This window comes from Canis aureus, chromosome 28 (genome assembly GCF_053574225.1).
Source record: "Canis aureus isolate CA01 chromosome 28, VMU_Caureus_v.1.0, whole genome shotgun sequence".
In the NCBI taxonomy this organism is placed as follows: domain Eukaryota; kingdom Metazoa; phylum Chordata; class Mammalia; order Carnivora; family Canidae; genus Canis; species Canis aureus.
The window spans coordinates 14,026,645-14,042,557 of record NC_135638.1 but is presented as its reverse complement, the minus strand read 5'-3'; the positions used below and the strand labels follow the sequence as shown (position 1 = coordinate 14,042,557).

Below are 15,913 nucleotides of genomic sequence, written 5' to 3'. Positions count from 1 at the left end.
ACTTTGCAGAGAGAAAAGCCCTTTGAACCCAAACATTCATCAACCCCAGACACAGACCAGTCGCAGAAGAGGCCAAAGGGAACCCAATCTCTTCAGCATCTACTTGTAGCATAAGTAGAATTGCAGGGAGCAACCCACTCAGGAGCAGTTCAGCAGAATTGGCAGTTTTCCCCACACACTGCAAAGATTTGACTCAAAAAACATCTTCACGGGGATCCCTGGGTGGCGCAGCGGTTTGGCGCCTGCCTTTGGTCCAAGGCGTGACCCTGGAGACCCGGGATCGAGTCCCACCCACATCGGGCTCCCTGTGTGGAGCCTGCTTCTCCCTCTGCCTGTGTCTCTGCCTCTCTCTCTCTCAATCTCTCTCTCTCTCTCTGTGTCTCTAATAAATAAATAAAATCTTAAAAAAAAACTTCATACAGGCATTCAAAATGGAAGTACAGTCTATTTACCAAATTAAATGTGAGTGATTTTTAAATTGTTCACACAACTGCTTCCCCCCTGTAGATTCTTTTTAATTACCTTAAATAAATGTGTACATTTTGAGTAGGTAAAAAGGAGGAAAGAAGAGGTGGGTTGTGAAATGAGCAGAAGTAGAGGCACCTATTCTGAAAATGTCTGGAACATTTTTCAGAGGGAGAGGAGATTAAAGCAGAAAAGGTTCCCATGCTAGGTTAAACTGTATTCTTTATTTGCTTAGATATATTTGGGATGGGGGAAAAATCTATTCATATATAACCAACATTGATACTTCTTCTGAATTACAGTCTTTATTTTTAATTTTCAGAAGTATGGAGAGAAATGTCCGTACTGATCAGAAAATGAATTTTAGTATCTTGGAAAGTAGAGAATGTGAGAGCATCTACAAGGTGAGGTTCATGGCTGTATAATTTGGATTTCAGAGTGGTGTTTGAAAGGCTAGTAGTACTTACAGATATATATATATGTATATATATATATATATATGTATATATATATATATATCACTTTATAATCACTTAGCACCTGTCTGAACCAGCTCTATAACCTCAGCGTTGTACTGCTTTGGGGATATCATACTATTTATACAAGGAAACTAAAAGTTTATTCCGAAGGATAGTAGATAGGTTTTGAATCTTCAAAGTACTTGTTCTGCATAGAAACTAAAAGGAACTCTCTTGTTTGAGAAATTGTGGTGAGTTAAATATGTCTGCAAATTCTTTATCACCACCTCCCTGACCTCAGAGGTAGAATATACTTCCCCTCCTTTAGATTATTGGCTGGCTCTAGAAGAGCCAGAATTAATAGAAGATGGCACAAAGATGGAATGCCAGCTGTAGGCTTAAGCCTTAAGAAGGCCTGAGGTTACCATTTTGTCTCTTTTGGGAGCCCCAAACTACCACACATGAACCCTGCATGGAGAGTGAGGATGCTCAGCCTGCTGGCCTCTGGGGTGGGGTAGTAAGTGTGGGGATAGGAGATGGGGGGGGGGTAAGGAATGATGGGGGTGGCTCAGATGCCTCCAGGTGCAGCCATCCTTTGGAAAACACCAAGGGAGGCCAGTAGAACTGCTGGTTGAGCTGTCAACCCACAGAAGCTAGAAAGCAAACAAAGTGGTTGTCATTTTAAGCCACTAAGTTTGGAGTAATTTGTTCCATAGCAAAAAATAACCAAAATAGAAAGCAAGCCATTCACTGTCACCTATGACTCTTGCTTAACAGGGAATGGCTTTGTTGGACGGACAGCTAAACATGCTTCTGTAGATTGGGTTTTGAGGATTTACTGTGAGTATCAGAGGGCACAGGCGAATGGGGAGATGGGGTCAGAAAAGACGATGCAGAGGCGATCATGTGACTCTTGATCATGTGGGGGTTGTAAGTTCGACCTCCACATTGGGTGTAGGGATTACTTTAAAAAATAATAAAATCTTTTAAGAAAAAGAAAAGGTAATGCAGAAAATTGAGTGGGCAGAAGAGGGCAAGGGATGACCATCTGAGCCTGTGATGTTGGCAGCAAACAAGAGGAACTAAATAAATTCTGTGAATGAAACCAATGATTCTGGGCATCTGGGAGGCTCAGTGGTTGAGCATCTACCTTCAGCTCAGGTCGTGATCCCAGGGTCCTGGGATCGAGTTCCGCATCAGGCTCCCCACAGGGAACGTGCTTCTCCCTCTGCCTATGTTTCTGTGTCTCTCATGAGTAAATAAATAAAATCTTTTAAAAAAAGAAACCAATGATTCAAAGGCAGAGTGTTGACCGGGGGTGTGTGTGTGTGTAGAAATAAATGCATAGGGGGATCATGCATAGGGTGGCTCAGCGGTTTGGCGCCTGCCTTTGGCCCAGGGCGCGATCCTGGAGTCCCGGGATCGAGTCCCGCATCGGGCTCCCGGCATGAAGCCTGCTTCTCCCTCTGCCCCCCCCCGTCTATCATAAATAAATAAATAAATCTCAAAAAAAAAGAAATAAATGCATAATTATTCAAATAAAAATGTTTATTCATATGTCACATGAAATGATCTACCTTTCTATGCTTTTGGAAATGCTGCCTGAAATAGCATCCTTTTTACTGCATCATGGCTCCTTCTTTTTTTTTTTTTAATTTTTATTTATTTATGATAGTCACAGAGAGAGAGAGAGAGAGAGAGAGAGGCAGAGGCACAGGCAGAGGGAGAAGCAGGCTCCATGCACCGGGAGCCCGACGTGGGATTCGATCCTGAATCTTCAGGATCACGCCCTGGGCCAAAGGCAGGCGCCAAACCGCTGCGCCACCCAGGGATCCCCATCATGGCTCCTTCTGAAGAACTCCTTAGGAGAAAGTAAGTACATAGGTATTTTTCCATTTTAAAAAAACTGACATTTGTTTTCTTACATAAATCTTTCTTCATCACTTTATGTGGCAGTCATACTTAACACCATTAATGCAATTAGACAGACACACAGAGAAATACAACACACAAGCACACATTCTTAGATGATTTTTTATTTTTTTTTATTTATTTTTTTTTATTTTTATTTTTTTTAATTTTTATTTATTTATGATAGTCACAGAGAGAGAGAGGCAGAGACATAGGCAGAGGGAGAAGCAGGCTCCATGCACCGGGAGCCTGATGTGGGATTCGATCCTGGGTCTCCAGGATCGCGCCCTGGGCCAAAGGCAGGCGCCAAACCGCTGCGCCACCCAGGGATCCCTTTTTTTTTTTTTTTTTTTTAATTAGATGATTTTTTAAATTGGCAAACATGAAGAAAAATTTTCAGTTCTTAAAATTGGTTGAGTATTTGGTATCAATTTTGGCATTTTGGGGGGAATACATTTATTCATATTGTCAAATATATAAACAGAACTACATAATTTAAAAATTTCATATTTTTTATTTGCAAAATTGTTTTAGCATTTATTAAGTTGATATTTCACCATTACCCTTTTTAATTAATTAATTATTTTATTTATTTATTCATGAGTGCCACAGAGAGAGGCAGAGACATGGGCAGAGGGAGAAACAGGCTTCCTATAGGGAGGACTTCCAAAGCAGGACTCGATCCCAGGACCCTGGATTATGACCTGAGTCAAAGGCTGTTGCTCAATCACTGAGCCACGCAGGTGACCCACCATTATTCTTTTTAAAAAGAATCAGGGATCCCTGGGTGGCGCAGCGGTTTGGCGCCTGCCTTTGGCCCAGGGCGCGATCCTGGAGACCCGGGATCGAATCCCACGTCAGGCTCCCGGTGCATGGAGCCTGCTTCTCCCTCTGCCTGTGTCTCTGCCTCTCTCTCTCTCTCTCTCTCTCTCTGTGACTATCATAAATAAATAAAAAAATTAAAAAAAAATAAAAAATAAAATAAAATAAAAAGAATCAAAATGAGGGTATGTTCATTGGATAAAATAAAGCATCTCTTGATTTCAGAAAATTCCATTTCTGTTAACCTATTGAAACCTTATGGTATGATCTCATGAGCATATTGTTTTGCCTGAGACCCATTTCTTTGAATCCCAGTGTCTTCATTTATTTTATTTTATTTTTTAAAGATATTTATTTATTTATTTATTTATTTATTTATTTATGAGAGGCAGAGACGCAGGCAGAGGGAGAAGCAGGCCCCATGCAGGGAGCCTGACATGGGACTAGATCCCAGGTCCCCAGGATCACGCCCTGGGCTGAAGGTAGGCGCTAGACCGCGGAGCCATTCAGGGATCCCCCAGTGTCTTCATTTATCAAGTGGGTATTTACCTGCTCCAGACCAGGATCATTGCCACAAGTTAATGAGCTTCACAAGCTGCAGAAGAGAATAGCTTGCTTGTGTCTTAAAGATTAAATATGTAGAATTTTATTTCATGATTTTAAAAACAGTTTATTGTTGAGATTGTTTCTTCCTTTACACAGTGGTTACAAGAGCATTTCCTCAAAATTCTTAAGCAGCTAATTATTTGGACTGTTTTTAAAAATGCCTAGATCTTTAAATAATTGTATTTAGTCTGAGGAATTCCTATCTATCCCTTTTGTGTTTTCTTGTATGATGAATTTCTCCTGTTCTTTCTACATATTCACCATGGAATTGTGAGAGTTTAGAGCTTCAGGCAGTCATGGAAGTCACTTAGTTCTTATCCAAACATTTAATTTGGTAATGGTGGCCCAGAGAGAGTTGTTTTTGCATGTGATTTCTCTAGAAGATCCCATTTCTATGATGTAGCAGCTCTTTCAGCAAAGGAAGGTCCACTGGGCCCTAAAGGTGGACAGCATCCCAAACAGCATCCCTGGTCTTTCTTAGGAGCAAAGCCTCTCTAGAATGCACAAAGACTTAGACTACAGATAGGTTCTGGCCATCCAAAATTCTGCCTCTCCAAACATCTGTATGATGGCATGCATGTGCCAGCAGGAGCCCATCAGTAAATGTTGCCCACTCTGAGCTGAGATTCCTGGTGAGATTCCTGCTGTTCCTCGTCTCATTCTGTGCCTTGGTCCCCAACACACTTGGGTGGAAGGCAGTGTGTTACAACAGGAAAAGCCTGGTACAGAGAGTTCAGCCACAAATGTTCACCGCCGGCAAGGCACTTAACATCTTTAGTTCTTAATGGACAGGATTAGATGATCTCTAAAATAAAAGGAAGAAACAAACAAACAGATGCTTAATCTAATCCTAAAAAGGAGACTAATTATTATCACTTCTGTTTTTAAAAGAATATACTGTACTTGATTGCATTGCAACAATTCAGCCTTCCTTCCTGCCCCTTAATCTGGAGACAAGAAGACTGAGTGGGGGGATTCTTTTTTTTTTTTTAAAGATTTTATTTATTTATTAGCAAGAGACAGAGAGAGAGAGAGAGGCAGAAACCGAGACAGAGGGAGAAGCAGGCTCCTCGCAGGGAGCCTGATGCGGGATTCGATCCCTGCATGGGATCACACCCAGAGCCCAAGACAGATGCTCAACCACTGAACCACCTAGGTGTCCCAGGAGGGGGGGTTCTTAGAAGAGTAATATTCTCTTTGTGTTGTGTCTCTTTGAGTTGTGAAGTTGGGGCTGGGGAAAGCAGAGGACACATTATTTTTAAAGTAACAAAAAGAGTAAGTAGCAGTTAACATGAAATAAGGGGGAAAAATATATCTCAGAGAATCTGGAAGTCATGAAATGAGGAGTTAAAACATGATGTGGAAAGCCACAGGGAACCTGTAGGAGGCTGCCTGCCTAGCTCACACCAAACCCGTTTCTCCAGGAGGGAATTTTCTCCCTATTTAAAAATTGACATTCCCAGCCACAGATGATTGGCTCTAGGGTGAACACTTGACTGAATTGGATCAGTCCCATTTTTGCCCTCGTGTTTGGACATGAGGTTCAGTGAGTAGTGTTCCTGGAGCTAAGGTGACAGAAACAGCTTTTCTGTGACCTCATCGATCACACGTTCATAGGAGCCACCGTAAAGCAAGGTCTGCAGAGGTGAAAAGTTAAGAGGCTTAATGAAGAAAAATAGAGACAAAAGACAAATGGTGAGGATGTTCTGTCTCACTTTTTATGACTTTCAGGTTTGGGACCAAGTCCATGCTGGAGCCCCCAGGTGCACTTGCCCTTGGACCAGGAAGTATGCCTGTGTCCCTGAAACCCTACAACAAATTCCTAAGGGCAAACATTGTGTTTTTTCTTTAATAATAAATTTATTTTTTATTGGTGTTCAATTTGCCAACATACAGAATAACACCCAGTGCTCATCCCGTCAAGTGCCCCCCTCAGTGCCCGCCACCCAGTCACCCCCACCCCCCGCCCTCCTCCCCTTCCACCACCCCTAGTTCGTTTCCCAGAGTTAGGAGTCTCTCATGTTTTGTCTCCCTTTCTGATATTTCCTACCCATTTCTTCTCCCTTCCCCTCTATTCTCTTTCACTATTACTTATATTCCCCAAATGAATGAGACCATATAATGTTTGTCCTTCTCCGATAGGGCAAACATTGTTGAGGGAATACATAAAAGGGGGTGGGAACACTGTGGTCTGGTTGAGGCTAAGGGGGGGGGGCGGGGAATCAGTACAGATAAAACATGTCCTTGGTCTGAAAGTTTGGCTCTTAGACAAAAGATGAAAGGGTGAATCCCAGCAAAATCCAATCTGTCAGCTTCACAGGTTCTTTGTGTAGCTACCCTGCATCCCTGCATCTCAACTTCTTTTCCTCTTCAATGTTTCCCAAGGTTGGGTCCTTCTTAACTATGAGGCTGCTGAAAATCACCACCTCAGGGGAGTCTTTCCTCCCCAATCCCAGTGTCTCTATTTCCTGATTCTTCCCTCAAGGCCATGAAGAAAGAAGCTAATCATTTCCAAAGTAGCAAATTTCACAGAAGGAGGATTCTTCAATCAGATTTAATAGTAAAAGGATCCCCATTGTCCTCCATCTTTATTTCATGTTTCAGCTCATGAGTTTAACTAAGAATTTTTCTCTCGCATTCTTTCAGTTTACTTCCTAAGCAATGATCATCCCCTCACAGTTCTATTGGGCCAAAACTTTTAGTTCAAAACTGAAAACTATAGTCCGTCCTCTGGATATTTCTAAGCACACTTGGATGCCAAGAGATAGCCTCTGGCTTTAATCTGATTTTAGGTAAAAGAGATGACGTTATCTCCTCTCTGCAGGGAAAGCCAGCAACCCCACCCCCCTTCAGGCTTCTTCCTGTGATGTGAGGAGTAGAAAGTGGAAGATGGTGAGCTCTAGGGCTAAAATGTGCTCGTCCATGTAGACTTTTCTTTGGGAGTCTGGGAGGGGTGCCGCCCCCCCCCCCCAATCACTAATCGCTATGATGGAAGGATGAGGAGAGAATCCAGATGGAATTCCGCCTTTGCCATTCAGGATGTGGGTGACCTGGGGTCAGTTACTTGGCCTCTCCAATCCTCAAGTCTTCTCACCTGTATAATCAGCACAGTATGAATACAGTGGATAGCTGGGCCTATATGAGGATTGTAGACAATGTGTGTAACTTTACTGCCCAGCATCATGCACAGGAAAAAATGTCAGGTGTCCTTTGTCTCAGCAGAAAGCCCAGGTGGATACTTAAGCTGTCACTGTTGTCCTCACTCAGACTTCTCTGCTAGCACAGCTCTCATCCCACATCTTATCCTCTGTCCCTGGACATTATTACAGCTTCTGCTAATTAAGTTATCCTGCCCAATGAAGTTGGTTTCCAAGGTGGCAGGGCCATAAGTTGCACTGTATCAGCTCTTTTTTCTCTTTTCTTCATGCTAATGAGCTCCAGATAGAGTGTTGTTGCTTTTATTTTTCGGACAAAATATATTGCTTCCTTTCTATGTGAACAGCACATATGTTTATAATTATTTGGTGATCAATACTAATTAGGTATTCTGTTCAGTGGCTGTTTAATGCTTTCATTGTAGACCTTCATCTAGTCACTTTGAATTGGTTGACCCAAACTCTATATTGATGAAACTGTCTTCTTTTTTGTTTGACCTCCTTAGTGAGGAGGGAAAAAACCACATTCAGTTGTATTCTTTTAAATTTCAAAGCTAAAAATCAGTCTGTGGATATAAAAAGGAAAAATGAGGCATGCAATCATATTATAGCAAAAATGCTGCTTATGAATTCAATTAAGGTTTTTTTTTCAATTAAGGTTTAATTGAATTGAAAGACATTCTACTTTTTTATGGAGACAAAAACTAGAATCCTGTGAAAAATTCTTAATAGTTTTTTTTCTCTCTTTCTCCTCCTCTCTGTTTTCTTCATTCTTACTTTCTAATAAATCTTATTCAGACTTGAGACCCTACTGGGAAATTTCACTTTTAGTTTTGGGAAATGTCAGTTACCAGTGGTGGGAATATCAGAATATCCAAGCAAGAAAAAATAATCTCTTCTCTCTCACATGTGCTAAAAATAGTCACAGGGTATTCCCACTCCCCCTGCCCCCTAAATTCTGTAAAAGGAAAAAAAAAAAATCACCTTTGGACTAAAGTTAATGAGCGGTTGTTTTCCTAGGGGAAAAATCTTTTTAGAAAATTAGAGGAAACAAAACGATTTGAAATTGCAAGCAGTCAAGGCAGAAGGACAGAGCTAGCCAGTGGCATCTGCTAAGGCAGAGCACAATGGGTCCCACTTTCTCCCCTTGCTCTCCAGGCCTTTGGACAGGCACATGTGGGTCATCAGGGAAATTGGCTCTGACCATGAGCAATACCCTTTTTCCCCCTTCAGCTTTTCAGTGGGAGGAAGAGGGAAGAGTAAATCCATACTCCTGGAGGCCTGGCCTCTTAGGCTGGGGTCTCAGCCCATCCCCAGTGAGTCAGCTGAAAGTCAAACTTGACCCCTAAGCCAAGCTTGCAAAGAAGCACTTCTCCCTCTAGTTTTCAGCCTAAAAAATGGGCCTCAACCACCTTACCAGGCCTCACTCTCTCCCCCTCTCTCCTCCATCCTGAGCCCTGCCCACTTCTAGCTCCCGGCCCTGCTGATCCTGCACAGGGAGAAGTTAGTTCTTTGCTGCTTTCCTCCCAAATGTTTCACTTTTGTTTCTTTTTCACTCCTTTCCTCCTGGGGCCCACAGCTGCATTCTTCCTCTAGCTAAGTCAAGTGAAGGGCTATAGGTCTGATTCAGACGGAGGACAAAAGATGCAAGGGCAAAAGATTTCAGCAGTGGGTATATTCTTGTGACCCATTTATAGAGGCTAAATTCAGCAGAAGACTCTCAAGCTCCACTTCACTTTCAATGTACAAACATTGAATAGTGCTTAGTGTATTCCTCCTAATTCATAGGTGCCTAAGAATTTAAGATTGTGGTCAGATATTAGAAAATAAGGGAGTCAAAGTATAAGTCACTGGACAATTCCAAACCTGGGGAACCTTGCATCCAGGCTCTGTGCAAAGAAAAGGTCCCAAGGCAAGGGTAACTAAAATAAAACCACATGTGTGGTCTACAGATGTGAAAATTTTAATGGCTTCCATGATCATCACCTTTCCAGTTCTGAACCACAGACTCGAATGGAAATTACCAGGAGGTATTCATGATTCCAAGTTAACTTCCTTAGGCAGATCCCTACTCCTCTAAGGGAGTAAGGAACCTTTCCTTAACTCTTGAAGATACTGCAGAGCCCTCAATTATCCTTTAGCTGAGCGAGGTGGTGTTTGTGTCATGGCCAACACTACTTGTTGCACTTGGATTAACACCTCTGGGGAAGTTGGCACTTGGTTACATAATATCACTGAACAAGCCACTTGGCTTAAGAAAGTGACTCCTTCAACTGGGGTCTTTCTTTGATCTACATTGGTCTGGGTAATGTAGGCTGTGACTTCAGAGTCCCCTCCAAACTTTGGATATTATTTTGCTTATAGTCATTCTAATAGTCTCCCTGCTTCACTGTGTTTCCTCAAGAGCTTTACATGCATGGGTGCAACCACTGGTGACTGGACAAATGATTTCTCATTGCCTACACCCAAGACAGGATGATGAAAAGAGCCAACTAAGGGAACAAGGCCTCGATATCCTAACCTATGTATTCCAGCCTGAGATCCAAGTTGACCCCAAGGTCAACAGGAAGCAGTAGCCCAGAGCAGTGGTGGCGCTAATATTTTACTTTTTGATCAGTAGTCTCAGGACAATGGGCTGGAGTGCTGAAGGACTACTACTGTGTACTTGCTCCTGGCAAGTGGTGAACAATTTTGTTTGAGAACAAAGAGTTAAATACAAAGTCAAGATCTTTCTTGTCAATGCTGGGTCTTGACAGCATTTTCCCATTCTACTTCTGTTTTCCCATTCTACTTCTGTTTTCCCATTCTACTTCTTAGAACTGAAGAAAGGAACAGTTCCGTTTACAGAGCAAGAGAAAATTGCCAAACTCAAAACCTATGTTAATTGAAGAGGCAAATGAGATATGTGATATTTTCTGTTAACATTCTGTTATTTCTTGGGGAAAGGGGCTTAGCACGGCATGCAAGCGTCTTTGCTAGGAATCTCTATTTAAAAGTGGTTCCTGGCTCCATTTTTCCTCCTTTATTTAGAACAAGTTTGCAGATAAATAGTCTTGAATGTAGTATTTGTTTATTTCAAAAGAATGTATTTACAATAAAATCCTTCTGAGAGGGGAAAAAAATAAAGAGTATGGATCAACAGAGGGAGCTGAGGGGCACCTAGGTGGCTCAGTGGTTGAGCATCTGCCTTTGGCTCAGGTAGTGATCCCAGGGTCCTGGGATTGAGTCCGCATCAGGCTACCCATGGGGAGCCTGCTTCTCCCTCTGCCTGTGTCTGTCTCTGCCTCTCTGTGTCTCTCATGAATGAATACACAGAATCTTAAAACAAAACAAAACAAAAAAACAGAGGGAACTGATAAAGTTAAATAGTATGTTGGGACTCACAAAGTGGAGGCTGCCCCAGGGTCCCACCTCACAAATCTAAACCTAAGTCAGCTCCCACTCATGAGTAACACCTGTCAAGGAAACCTAAAATGCACCAATCACAATCCTAACCCTAGCCCTAACCTTATCCTAGAAAATGGGACCTGCTAGCCTTAGAAGGAAGTCCTCAGTCTCCTAGTCAATCTTGCCCTGTTTCTGATTTACTTCTTGTAATGTTCTATAAAACTTGCTTTTGGGGGTACCTGGTTGGCTCAGTTGGTTAAGCAGCTACCTTCACCTCAAGTCATGATCTCAGGGTCCTGGGATCAAACCCTGCTCAGGGGAGAATCTGCTTCTCCATCTGCCCCTCTACTCAACTTGTCTTCTTGTTTGCGTTTTCTTTCACTCTGTCAAATAAATAAATAAAATCTTTAAAACTTATTTTGCCTGAATCTCTTAGAAGCAGCATGCTGCTGCTTGGGAAGCACTGTATTCCCCCAATCCTTGGATTGTTTTCCTTTTTTTTTTTTTTTAAGATTTTATTTATTTATTCATGATAGACATAGAGATAGAGAGAGAGAGAGAGGAGGGAGAAGCAGGCTCCATCCCGGGACTCCAGGATCACGCCCTGGGCCAAAGGCAGGCGCTGCTAAACCGCTGAGCCACCCAGGGATCCTGGATTGTTTTCCTTTGAATAAAGTACATCAAATTCGTTACTTTAAAAAAAAAAAAAAATATATATATATATAAGCAAAAATATAAAAATATGGTTTATTGTTGAATTCAGAATATGTATTTTTAAATATTGCCACAATCCTTAATACTTATGTGAAGCTACATTAACAATTTGTACTTAGGGACGCCTGTGTGGCTCAGCGTTTGAGCGTCTGCCTTGGGCTCAGGGCCTGATCCCAGAATCCGGGATCGAGTCCCATATCAGGCTCCCTGCATGGAGCCTGCTTCTCCCTTTGCCTATGTCTCTGCCTCTCTTTGTGTCTCTCTTGAATAAATAAATAAAATCTTAAAAAAACACCAAAACAATTTGTACTTAGTAGATTTAGCCCTGGACATTTGTTGCTTTCTATATTTCTGAGGTTTATAATAACATACACAAATTTAATAGAGGAACACTTTAAAAGTAAGAAAACAGGGGTGCCTGGCTGGCTCACTCAGTAGAGCACATGACCCTTGCTCTTGAGAGTTGTCAGTTCAAGCCCTAACTTGGGCGGGGAGCTTACTTAAAAAACAAACAAACAACAAACCAGAAAACAATGACTCATGAATTTATGTGATTCCCTAATGTCAGAAAAAGTGGATGAAAATGAAAAATTCAGTTGATCCATGAATATATTTGGTCCAGGGTTTTATTCAGTATAATTCTAAATAAGGGGCAAGGAAAGCCCCATTCTTGTGGAGTGTGTAGTCAGGGGCAAATAAGCTGCTCAGTGATGACTAGTTTGGATCTTTGGCTCAATCCTGCGGATCTCTGCTATGTGAATCTGGGCAGCTTTTATGACCTCTCTAAGGCTCAGTTTCTTTCTTTTTTCTTTTTCTTTTAAAAGATGTTATTTTTAGATAACCTGTCTACCCCCAACATGGGGCTGGAACTCACAATCCTGAGATCAAGCCGCATAAGTTCCATTGACTGAGTCAGCCAGGTGCCTCAGACCTCAGTTTTTTAATCTATAAAATGGTAGAGTATTAGTACTGCCTTCTTAGTTTAAGAAGATTAAATTAGATGCTAGTATCTAGAAATTGCTGAAAATAATACCTGGACTCCAGTGAGCCCTCAAAAATGTTATATATCAACTGGATGGGAAGCAAAGACTAGAAGTGTATGTCATTGTATGTCAGAGTAAGTGAATATTTAGAGTTTTATAAATATAATTGGATGTTTGCCTACATTTTTCATCTCTTCTTTTTGGTCAAAGATAGAGTTGAACCCAGATGGGATATCACATAATCATAAACCTATAAATTTTTATGTTTCTTTTAGATTTGTACCTAATTTGGGATTATGTGGGTAGAAGAAAACAAAAAATATTCCTTGGAGTAATACCTGAAAACAGGAGTTACAGATGAAGGCTTTCAGAACAAACAACAAAACAAAAGCCCTGCCTATATATACCAAAACAGTGTTAAGGCTTGAGATGATTTTTTTTTTGACCTTTGCTTTATGAAACATGGACAATCTTAGATTTGATTGGAGAATTTTCTCCGAGTTTTTTTTTTTTAAAACCATGTTCCTTGCCTGAAAGCTAAACCTATTTATGGTGAGCACTGTTTTTTCAATTAAGTTTATTTTCATTTTCCCATAGGCCATGTTAGCTGAGAACGTCCAAAAGTTTATTTTTCTTTCCTTTCCTTTTTATAAAGGTTTTAAAATAAATTATACAGCACTTACAGCTATTGGTTTCTTTTGAAATACCGTGAATTTTGCTTTTCTCACACATTTAACGCCAGGTAATTAGAGCTATTCTAAAATGCTTTTCAGAGTAATAGTGATCCATTTTTTTGTAGTAAACTCTTGGAGAGCAAGGATCACAGCCATTTCGTCAACTTTGTGAGCTGTTTCGTGCAAGCTGCTGCTCAACAAATAGTACTTAAGAACGATGTGTTTGTTGACTTGGCTTTTCCCAAAAATTTTCAGCTGGATATCAGAAAATACGATTCCAGTTTCCGAGCTCAATATTGGTAATAAGTTCCCTCCACGAGGGCCCTCCTGGTCGGGGGGAGCTGTGGAAGGGGGTGGACTCGAAACAAAACCTCCTATCACCTTTCTAGCAGTTTTGTAACAGAAAATATTCTCTGCTGGAAACCCCTGCAGAGGGCGAGTCTCAGCTAAGAACTCTCGGCGGCCGGAGCGCGTCCTCCCGGGAGCCTGGCTTGCAACCCCGGGGGAGGTGCGCACATCCCGGGAGGACTGCGCGCTGCTCGGGGGCCGGGAGGGTCGGCGCAGCTGGAGCCAGGTCCTCCCGTCGAGGGGGAGGGGGGAGGGGGAGGGGGAGGGAGGCTACGGCCCGCCCCCGGGGCGCCCCACCCGGGCCGGGGGGCGGGGAGCAGAGCGGCGCCCGGCCCGCCAGCTCCCCGCCGCCCCGCGCTCCCGCGGCTCCGCCCCGAGCGCGGTCTCCCACCCGCCAGCGCCGTCCCCGCCCGCGCTCGGCCGCCCCCCCGCCCCACCCGCCCTGAGCCCGGGCCGGAATTCGGCCGGAGAACCCGGGCCGAGGCACAGCGCCCGGGAGGCCTGGGCGGGGCGGCGGGGGGCCGCGCCCTCCTCCCCGGCTGCCGCCCTGCTCCCCTGCTCCCTCCCTTCCCCGCCCGGCCTCCCGAGCTGCCCGCCGCTCCTCGGGTTCTCCGCCTCCTGCGCTGCTCCCTGCGCTCCTCCCTGCCCCCCGCCCCACTCCTGCTCCCATCCTTCGTTCCTCCGGGGCTCCACCCCTGCGCCCCTCCCTGCTCCCCGCTGCTCCGCTCTCCTGCACCCCTCCTCCTCACCCCCGGTGCCCCGTCTCCTTGCTCTCCCTTGTCCCTACGCCCCCTTCCTCCCCGATCCTGTTCCTCCCTCCCCTCCTGATCTCCTCCCCCCCCCCCCCGGCCCGCCCTTCCTCCTCTGCACCTCCTTTGCGCCCGTGCTCCCGGCTCCCACCACCTCTCTGGCTCTCCTCGCTCCTGCCGCCTCCGTTCCACCCCCGGACCCCTCCTCCTTCCTCTCCGCAGCCCCTCTCCGGCTCCCCTCCTGCCTCCTCCCCTGCTCCTCTCCCGGGTCTGCGGAGCTCCCACGCGGTTGCTATGGAGGCGCCGGCGGCGGCTCGCGGCCGGGCGGGAGCTGCCCGGGGGCCCCGGGGACGGAGCGGTGACTCTGCCCGGGGCTCTGGCGCCTCGCCCCCGCCCGGGGCCCGGGAACAAAGGGCGCCCTCCCCCACCTCGGGAGTGCTCCGAGACCTCCAGGCGCCCCAGGCCCGGAGGCTTAAGACCACCGCGAGTCGGCTCTCCTCCAACCTCTGTAGGCCAGACCCCTGGGGTCGGAGCGACAGCTGTGCGCTACCGAGCTACCTTCCTGGTCCCCCGAAGATCCCGCCAGCTCTCCCCATCCCCACCCCCTTGCTGGAGGTGTCAGTGGGGCTGGGGGACGGCCAGATGGCCCCATTTAACAGGACCGTCCCCTTTTGTTGCGGGCCGAAGCAGCGTCCAGGCCAATTTACATAGGAAAATGGGGTTTGTGTCCCCAATTCAGCGCAGTGCCCCGACAGCTGGTGGCTCTGTCATCATGTCAGGACCCCACAGCTTGATGTTTAAAGTGGCTTTATGTGTGCAGATGTGTGAGTGTGAATAGCGATTGATTGGGAACCGGTAGCTATTAGGTCTGGCTTGGAGAAACTCAGCGTTCACAGAAAAATTTTACCAGCCTGGTCGCTGCCTAAGATCATGGAACGGAAAAGTCTTGCGAAGACTTCTGATGCTCTCTTATAGAACGATGGCTTCTTTTATCTAGAAATCTAAATAGCCAAATGGTTGGGATCCGGAGAGGGCTTTTGAAATGGTTGTCATTTTTGCTGTCGTGCTTGTAAAAGTTTTAAGACTGAAAAGGCATACGAACAGCTAGGACTTCAAAAAATTGATGAAAGATCTAATTCGTTTTATTAAACTACTTTAACTCTGTTAGCTTGTGTCCAGGGCTGTAGCCTGTAGCAGGCTGAAAATTATCATTAAGTTGTAGTCAGTAGCTTAACCATGTTGTACTTTAGTGATAGAATGTTAGGGCAAGGAGGAACTTCAATTTTTATTTTACTAGTGAGGAATTAGAATCTACAGAGGTGTAGTGATTTTCCCAAGGTCATACAACTCTGGAATATGATGTCAATTGTTAGAACCCATAAAAGATGAAGGAAAGGGAAGATTTAAAACAGATTAGGGGCCCATGAAAATACCTTAATCAAGAAGCTCTCAAAGCGTTCCACCAGTCCGCTGGAGCCACCAACAGGTAACTCCCTAGATGACAAGAGATTGAGAGGATTTTTTTTTTCCCCTAAGCCTTTATACATTCAACTTGAGCTTGTCTTGGTACTAGAGCCAATTCTAGCCACTAGAATCTTCCAGAACTCTGAATTGGAACTCGTGACTTCATTTCCGTCAGTG

General features: G+C 44.4%; 1 protein-coding gene across 1 annotated transcript in view; it reads left to right on the top strand.

The window, feature by feature from the left end:
- Nucleotides 1-15,913, top strand: part of LOC144300439 (uncharacterized) — a 97,470-nt gene that overhangs the window by 919 nt on the left and 80,638 nt on the right. The window contains exons 2-3 of the transcript XR_013367064.1: nt 788-869; nt 2,605-2,795. The gene's annotated coding sequence lies outside the window, so the exon portion shown is untranslated. The remainder of the gene's footprint in view (nt 1-787; nt 870-2,604; nt 2,796-15,913) is intronic.